This window comes from Arachis hypogaea, chromosome 17 (assembly GCF_003086295.3).
Source record: "Arachis hypogaea cultivar Tifrunner chromosome 17, arahy.Tifrunner.gnm2.J5K5, whole genome shotgun sequence".
Taxonomy (NCBI): Eukaryota; Viridiplantae; Streptophyta; class Magnoliopsida; order Fabales; family Fabaceae; genus Arachis; species Arachis hypogaea.
In genome coordinates, this window is record NC_092052.1 from 53,377,651 (window position 1) to 53,385,598 (window position 7,948).

The 7,948-nt window shown below is 37.4% G+C and overlaps 1 non-coding gene across 1 annotated transcript; it reads left to right on the forward strand.

Moving 5' to 3' along the window:
- The first annotated feature begins 904 nt into the window (after positions 1-904).
- Positions 905-1,012, forward strand: LOC112768336 (small nucleolar RNA R71). Its single transcript, XR_003185772.1, has one exon. It is a non-coding gene; the product is annotated as a small nucleolar RNA R71 (small nucleolar RNA).
- The last annotated feature ends 6,936 nt before the right edge of the window (positions 1,013-7,948 follow it).

Genomic DNA, 7,948 nt, shown 5'->3' on the forward strand with positions numbered 1-7,948 from the left:
GGTTCAATGGAAGCTCTATGGTCTCTAGATGAGCCTCAGAGTCCTTTTGTTCCCCAGAGGGAAGCTCCTTATTGATCACTGGACGTCCCAGGAGGTCTTCCTCCTTGGGATTCACGTCCTCTCCTTTCCTCACAGGTTCGGCCATGGCGCTTATGTCAATGGCCTTGCACTCTCCTTTTGGGTTCTTTTCTGTATTGCTTGGGAGAGTACTAGGAGGGATTTCAGTGATCCTTTTACTCAGCTGGCCCACTTGTGCTTCCAGATTTCTAATGGAAGACCTTGTTTCATTCATGAAACTTACAGTGGCCTTAGATAGATCAGAGACTAGATTTGCTAAATTAGAAGCATTTTGTTCAGTGTTCTCTGTCTGTTGCTGAGTTGATGATGGAAAAGGTTTGCTATTGCTAAACCTGTTTCTTCCACCATTATTAAAGCCTTGTTGAGGCTTTTGATCCTTCCATGAGAAATTTGGATGATTTCTCCATGTTGAGTTATAGGTGTTTCCATAAGGTTCACCTAAGTAATTTACCTCTGCTATTGCAGGGTTCTCCGGATCATAGGCTTCTTCTTCAGAAGGTGCCTCTTGAGTACTGTTGGATGCAGCTTGCATTCCATGCAGACTCTGAGAAATCATATTGACTTGCTGAGTCAATATTTTGTTCTGAGCCAATATGGCATTCAGAGTATCAACCTCAAGAACTCCCTTCTTCATAGGCGTCCCATTACTCACAGGATTCCTTTCAGAAGTGTACATGAACTGGTTATTAGCAACCATGTCAATGAGTTCTTGAGCTTCTGCAGGCGTTTTCTTTAGGTGAATGGATCCACCTGCAGAGGTATCCGATGACATCTTTGATAACTCAGACAGACCATCATAGAATATATCCAGGATGGTCCATTCTGAAAGCATGTCAGAAGGACACTTTTTGGTCAACTGTTTGTATCTTTCCCAAGCTTCATAGAGGGATTCACCTTCTTTCTGTCTGAAGGTTTGAACGTCCGCTCTAAGCTTGCTCAGCTTTTGAGGAGGAAAGTACTTGGCTAAGAAAGCCGTGACCAGCTTATCCCAAGAGTTCAGGCTGTCTTTGGGTTGAGAATCCAACCATAATCTAGCTCTGTCTCTCACAGCAAAAGGGAAAAGCATGAGCTTGTAGACTTCAGGATCTATTCCATTAGTCTTAACAGTATCACATATCTGCAAGAATTCAGTCAAGAACTGAAAAGGATCTTCAGATGGAAGTCCATGAAACTTGCAGTTCTGCTGCATCAGAGAAACTAATTGAGGTTTCAGCTCAAAGTTGTTTGCTCCAATGGCAGGAATGGAGATGCTTCTTCCATGTAAATTGGAATTAGGTGCAGTAAAGTCACCAAGCATCTTCCTTACATTATTATTATTTTCGGCTGCCATCTCCTCTGCCTGTTCGAAAATTTCTGAAAGGTTATCTCTGGATTGCTGTATTTTAGCTTCTCTTAATTTTCTCTTCAGAGTCCTTTTAGGTTCTGGATCTGCTTCCACAAGAATGTTCTTATCCTTGCTCCTGCTCATATGACAAGGAAGAATGGCCAGAAAAATGATAATAATAATAGAGATCCTTTATACCACAGTATAGGGATCCCTTTGTGAGTGGAAGAGAAGGGGGAGACAAAGAATGTGAAGTAAAGGAAGAAATGCAACTGTACGAATGGAAGAGATGTGAGATGAGATGTTAGGATATGAATGAATAAATAGAATGAGATGGGGGAGGGATAATTTTCGAAAATTATTTTGAAAAAGAGTTAGTGATTTTTGAAAATGGTTTTTGAAAATTGTTAGTATTTTTTTTCGAAAATTTTTGAAATTAAAAATAAAAATAAAAATAATTAGTTAATTAAAAGGAAATTTTTGAAAAAGGGGGAGATATTTTCGAAAATTAGAAAGGGAGAATTAGTTAGGTGGTTTTGAAAAAGTTAAGAAACAAACAAAAAGTTAGTTAGTTAGTTGAAACAAACTTTAAAAAGATAGGAAGTTAGGAAGTTAGAAAAGATATTTTGAAAAGATATTTTTGAAAAAGATAAGATAAGAAGATATTTTTGAAAAGATATGATTGAAATTAGTTTTTGAAAAAGATTTGATTTTTAAAATCACAATTAATGACTTGATTCACAAGAAATCACAAGATATGATTCTAGAACTTAAAGTTTGAATTTTTCTTAACAAGCAAGTAACAAACTTCAAATTTTTGAATCAAAACATTAATTGATTATGTTATTTTCGAAAATTTTATATAAAAATAAGAAAAAGATTTTTGAAAAAGATTTTTGGAATTTTCGAAAATAACTAAGAAATTTGAAAAAGATTTGATTTTTGAAAAAGATTTTGAAAAAGATAAGATTTTCAAATTGAAAATTTGATTTGACTCATAAGAAACAACTTTGATTTTCAAAAATTTTTGAAAAAGTCAACTCAATTTTCGAATTTGATGAGAGAAAAAGGGAAAGATATTTTTTTGATTTTTGAAATTTTTATGAAAAACATGAAAAATATGCAATGCATGAAATTTTTAGATCAAAACAATGAATGCATGCAAGAATGCTATGAATGTCAAGATGAACACCAAGAACACTTTGAATGTCATGATGAACATCAAGACACAATTTTGAAAAATCTTTAATGCAAAGAAAACATGCAAGACACCAAACTTAGAATTCTTTAATGCTTAGACACTAAGAATTCAAGAATGCATATGAGAAACATGATAAGACACAAAACAAAAAATCATCAAGATCAAACAAGAAGACTTACCAAGAACAACTTGAAGATCATGAAGAACACTATGAATGCATGATATTTTCGAAAAAAATGCAAGATGCATATGTGAGTGACACCAAACTTATAATGTGACTCAAGACTCAAACAAGAAACAGAAAAATATTTTTGATTTTTATGATTTTCTAATTTTTTTGGATTTTTTTCGAAAATTAATATGAAAAAGAAAAATAAGGATTCCAAAATTTTTAATATGAATTCCAGGAATCTTGCTATGTGAGTCTAAAGCTTCAGTCCAGGAATTAGACATGGCTCACTAGCCAGCCAAGCTTTCAAAGAAAGCTCCAGTCCAAAACACTAGACATGGCCAATGGCCAGCCAAGCTTCAGCAGGTAGATCAGGAACAGTAGCAGGTGGATTAGCTCCAACTAGCTTGCTCTTGATAACAAATTGCTGCCTCAGTCCAAATGAATTTAGACATGGCTTTACAGCCAGCCAGGCTGCAACATATAATTACATGGGCTGGAGTGATTAGTTGAATACCAATCCCAAAGTAGTTTGGGTATGGCTTTACAGCCAGATATGATTCAACATATTTCATGAAACACTAGAATTCATTCTTAAAAATTTTGAAGCCATAGAATAATTTATTTTTGAAAACATTTTTTTAATTTTTTCGAAAACAGATGAGAAAATTTTAGAAATTTTTTTTTTTGAAAAATTTTTGAAAATAAAATAAAAAGAAAATTACCTAATCTGAGCAACAAGATGAACCGTCAGTTGTCTAAACTCGAACAATCCCCGGCAACAGCGCCAAAAACTTGGTGCTGTTGCCGGATCAAAAGGGAATCTGGCATTGATGTTACCGGACCAAAAGCTTGCCGAAAACTCAAAACAATCCCCGGCAACGGCGCCAAAAACTTAGTGCACGAAATTGTGATCACATTAATGTAGTACTCTTTGTTATTGTATGGAATTATTATTATGGCTCTTTACTATGTGTGGACACAACTCCGTTCAACTAACCAGCAAGTGTACTGGGTCGTCCAAGTAATAAACCTTACGTGAGTAAGGGTCGATCCCACAGAGATTGTTGGCTTGAAGCAAGCTATGGTCACCTTGTAGATCTCAGCCAGGCGGATTTAAACATGATACTTTATTAGATTAAAATAAACAATAAAAGGGATAGAGATACTTATGTAGATTCATTGGCAGGGATTTCAGATAAGCGAATGGAGATGCTTTTCGTTCCTCTGAACCTCTGCTTTCCTGCTATCTTCATCCAATCAGTCTTACTCCTTTCCATGGCTGGCTGTATGCAAGGGCATCACCGTTGTCAGTGGCTACATCCCCTCCTCTCAGTGAATCATATGCTCACGCACCCTGTCACGGCACGGCTATTCATCTGTCGGTTCCCGATCATGCTGGAATAGGATTCACCCTCCTTTTGCGTCTGTCACTAACGCCCAGCACTCGCGAGTTTGAAGCTCGTCACAGTCATTCAATCATTGAATCCTACTCAGAATACCACAGACAAGGTTTAGACCTTCCGGATTCTCTTGAATGCCGCCATCATTCTAGCTTACGCCACGAAGATTCTGGTTAGGAGATCTAAGAGATACTCATTCTAGCTTAATTTATGTAGAACAGAAGTGTTTGTCAGGCACGCATTCATAAGGGGGAAGGATGATGAGCGTCACACATAATCATCACCTTCATCACGTTCTTGGGTGCGAATGGATATCTTAGAAGAGAAATAAGATGAATTGAGTAGAAAACAGTAGTACTTGCATTAATCTTTGAGGAACAGCAGAGCTCCACACCTTAATCTATGGAGTGTAGAAACTCTACCGTATGAAAATACATAAGTGTAGGTCCAGGCATGGCCGGGATGGCCAGCCCCCTAAACGAGATCAACAGTCTCCTAAGATGAACAATGGAATAAAACTGAGACCAAAGATGCCTAATACAATAGTAAGAGGTTCTATTTATAATAAACTAGTCACTAGGGTTTACATGAGTAAGTAATTGACGCATAAATCCACTTCCTGGGCCCACTTGGTATGTGTTTGGGTTGAGCCTGAGTGTTGCACGTGCAGAGGCCATTTGTGGAGTTGAACGCCAGTTTCTGTGCCAGTTTGGGCGTTCAACTCTGGTTTTGGATCCTTTTCTGGCGCTGGACGCCAGATTTGGGCAGAAGGCTGGCGTTGAATGCCAGTTTACGTCGTCAATTCTTGGTCAAAGTATGGACTATTATATATTGCTGGAAAGCCCTGGATGTCGACTTTCCAACGCAATTGGAAGCGCGCCATTTCGAGTTCTGTAGCTCCAGAAAATCCACTTTGAGTACAGGGAGGTCAGAATCCAACAGCATCAGCAGTCCTTCTTCAACCTCTGAATCTGATTTCTGCTCAAGTCCCTCAATTTCAGCCAGAAAATACCTGAAATCATAGAAAAACACACAAACTCATAGTAAAGTCCAGAAATGTGAATTTAACATAAAAACTAATGAAAACATCCCTAAAAGTAACTAGATCCTACTAAAAACATACTAAAAACAATGCCAAAAAGCGTATAAATTATCCGCTCATCAATAGCATCATGATTGGAGAGGAAGTAGAAGTTCATGAAGTTATATCCCAAGAACTCTACAAGGTGGCGGATAAGTCTTCTACTTTGGCAAGGTTAGCCTTCTCTCGCCTCATTTGTCACCTCTGCAATTCAATTGGAATTGACATAGAGGGAGACATTCTCATTGATGAGGACAAGACCATCACTAAGAAAAAGATGGAGCAAACAAGATATCCCACTCATGGACAAGAGCATGAGGAAACTCCTCATCATGAAATCCCTGAGATGCCTCAAGGGATGCATTTTCCTCCACAAAACTATTGGGAGCAAATCAACACCTCCCTAGGAGAATTAAGTTCCAATATGGGACAACTAAGGGTGGAGCACCAAGAGCATTCCATCCTCCTCCATGAAATTAGAGAAGACCAAAGAACCATGAGAGAGGAGCAACAAAGGCAAAGAAGAGACATTGAGGAGCTCAAGCACTCCATAAGATCTTCAAGAGGAAGAACAAGCCGCCATCACTAAGGTGGACCCGTTCTTTAATTTCCTTGTTCTTTATTTTCTATTTTTTCGAAAATTATGCCTTATGTCTATTTATTTTGTGTCTTTATTACATGATCACTAGTGTCTAAGTGTCTATGCCTTAAAGCTATGAAAATGAATCCATCACCTTTCTTAAATAAAGAGTGTTTTAATTGAAAAGGAAAAGAAGAGCATGAATTTCAAATTTTAAAATAGTTTAATTATTCTGATGTGGTGGCAATACTTTTGTCTTTCTGAATGAATGCTTGAACAGTGCATATTTTTGATATTGTTGATTCATGAATGTTAAAATTGTTGGCTCTTGAAAGAATGATGGAAAAGGAGAAATGTTATTTGATAATCTAAAAAATCATAAAATTGATTCTTGAAGCAAGAAAAAGCAGTGAAAAGCTTGCAGAAAAAAAGAAAGAAAAAAAAAGCAAGCAGAAAAAGCCAATAGCCCTTTAAACCAAAAGGCAAGGGTAATAAAAAGGATCCAAGGCTTTGAGCATCTGTGGATAGGAGGGCCCACAGGAATAAAATCCTGGCCTAAGCGGCTAAACCAAGCTGTCCCTAACCATGTGCTTGTGGCGTGAAGGTGTCAAGTGAAAACTTGAGACTGAGCGATTAAAGTCGTGATCCAAAGCAAAAAAAGGAGTGTGCTTAAGAGCTCTGGACACCTCTAATTGGGCACTCTAGCAAAGCTGAGTCACAATCTGAAAAGGTTCACCCAGATATGTGTCTGTGCCATTTATGTATCCGATGGTAATACTGGAAAACAAAATGCTTAGGGTCACAGCCAAGACTCATAAAGTAGCTGTGTTCAAGAATCAACATACTTAACTAGGAGAATCAATAACACTATTTGGATTCTGAGTTCCTATAGAAGCCAATCATTCTGAGCTTCAAAGGATAAAGTGAGATGCCAAAACTGTTCAGAAGCAAAAAGCTAATAGCCCCGCTCATCTAATTAATACTGATCTTTATAGATGTTTTTGGAATTCATTGTATATTCTCTTCTTTTTATCCCATTTGATTTTTTTAGTTGCTTGGGGACAAGCAACAATTTAAGTTTGGTGTTGTGATGAGCGGATAATTTATACGCTTTTTGGCATTGTTTTTAGTATGTTTTTAGTATATTTTAGTTAGTTTTTATTATGTTTTTTATTAGTTTTTAAATAAAAATCACTCTTCTGGACTTTACTATGAGTTTGTGTGTTTTTCTGTGATTTCAGGTATTTTCTGGCTGAAATTGAGGAAACTGAGCAAAAATCTGATTCAGAGGTTGAAAAAGGACTGCAGATGCTGTTGGATTCTGACCTCCCTGCACTCGAAGTGGATTTTCTGGAGCTACAAAAGCCCAATTGGCACGCTCTTAATTGCGTTGGAAAGTAGACATCCTGGGCTTTCCAGAAATATATAATAGTTTATACTTTTCTCGAGATTTGATGGCCCAAACAGGTGTTCTAAGCCAGCTCAAGAATTCTGGCATTTAACGCCAGAACTGGCACAAAAGCTGGCGTTTAACTCCAAGAAAAGTCTCTACACATGGAAGCTTCAATGCTCAGCCCAAGCACACACCAAGTGGGCCCGGAAGAAGATTTTTGCATTAATTACTTATTTCTGTAACCCTAGGCTACTAGTTTTCTATAAATAGGACCTTTTGCTATTGTATTTTAAAAATCTTTTGATCATCTTGGAATCATGTTTTGATGATTGAACCCTCTTTGGGAGGCTGGCCATTCGGCCATGCCTAGACCTTGTTCTTATGTATTTTCAACGGTAGAGTTTCTACACACCATAGATTAAGGTGTGAAGTTATGCTGTTCTTCATGAATTAATACAAGTACTATTGTTTTTCTATTCAACTCAAGTATATTTCTTCTCCAAGATATTCATTCGCACCCAAGAACATGATGAATGTGATGATTATGTGACACTCATCACCATTATCACCTATGAACACGTGCCTGAAAACCACTTCCGTTCTACATGCAAACAAGCTTGAATGCTATCTCTTGGGTTTCTAATCTGAGATTAGAACCTTCGTGGTATAGGCTAGAATTATTGGCGGCCATTCCTGAGATCCGGAATGTCTAAACCTTG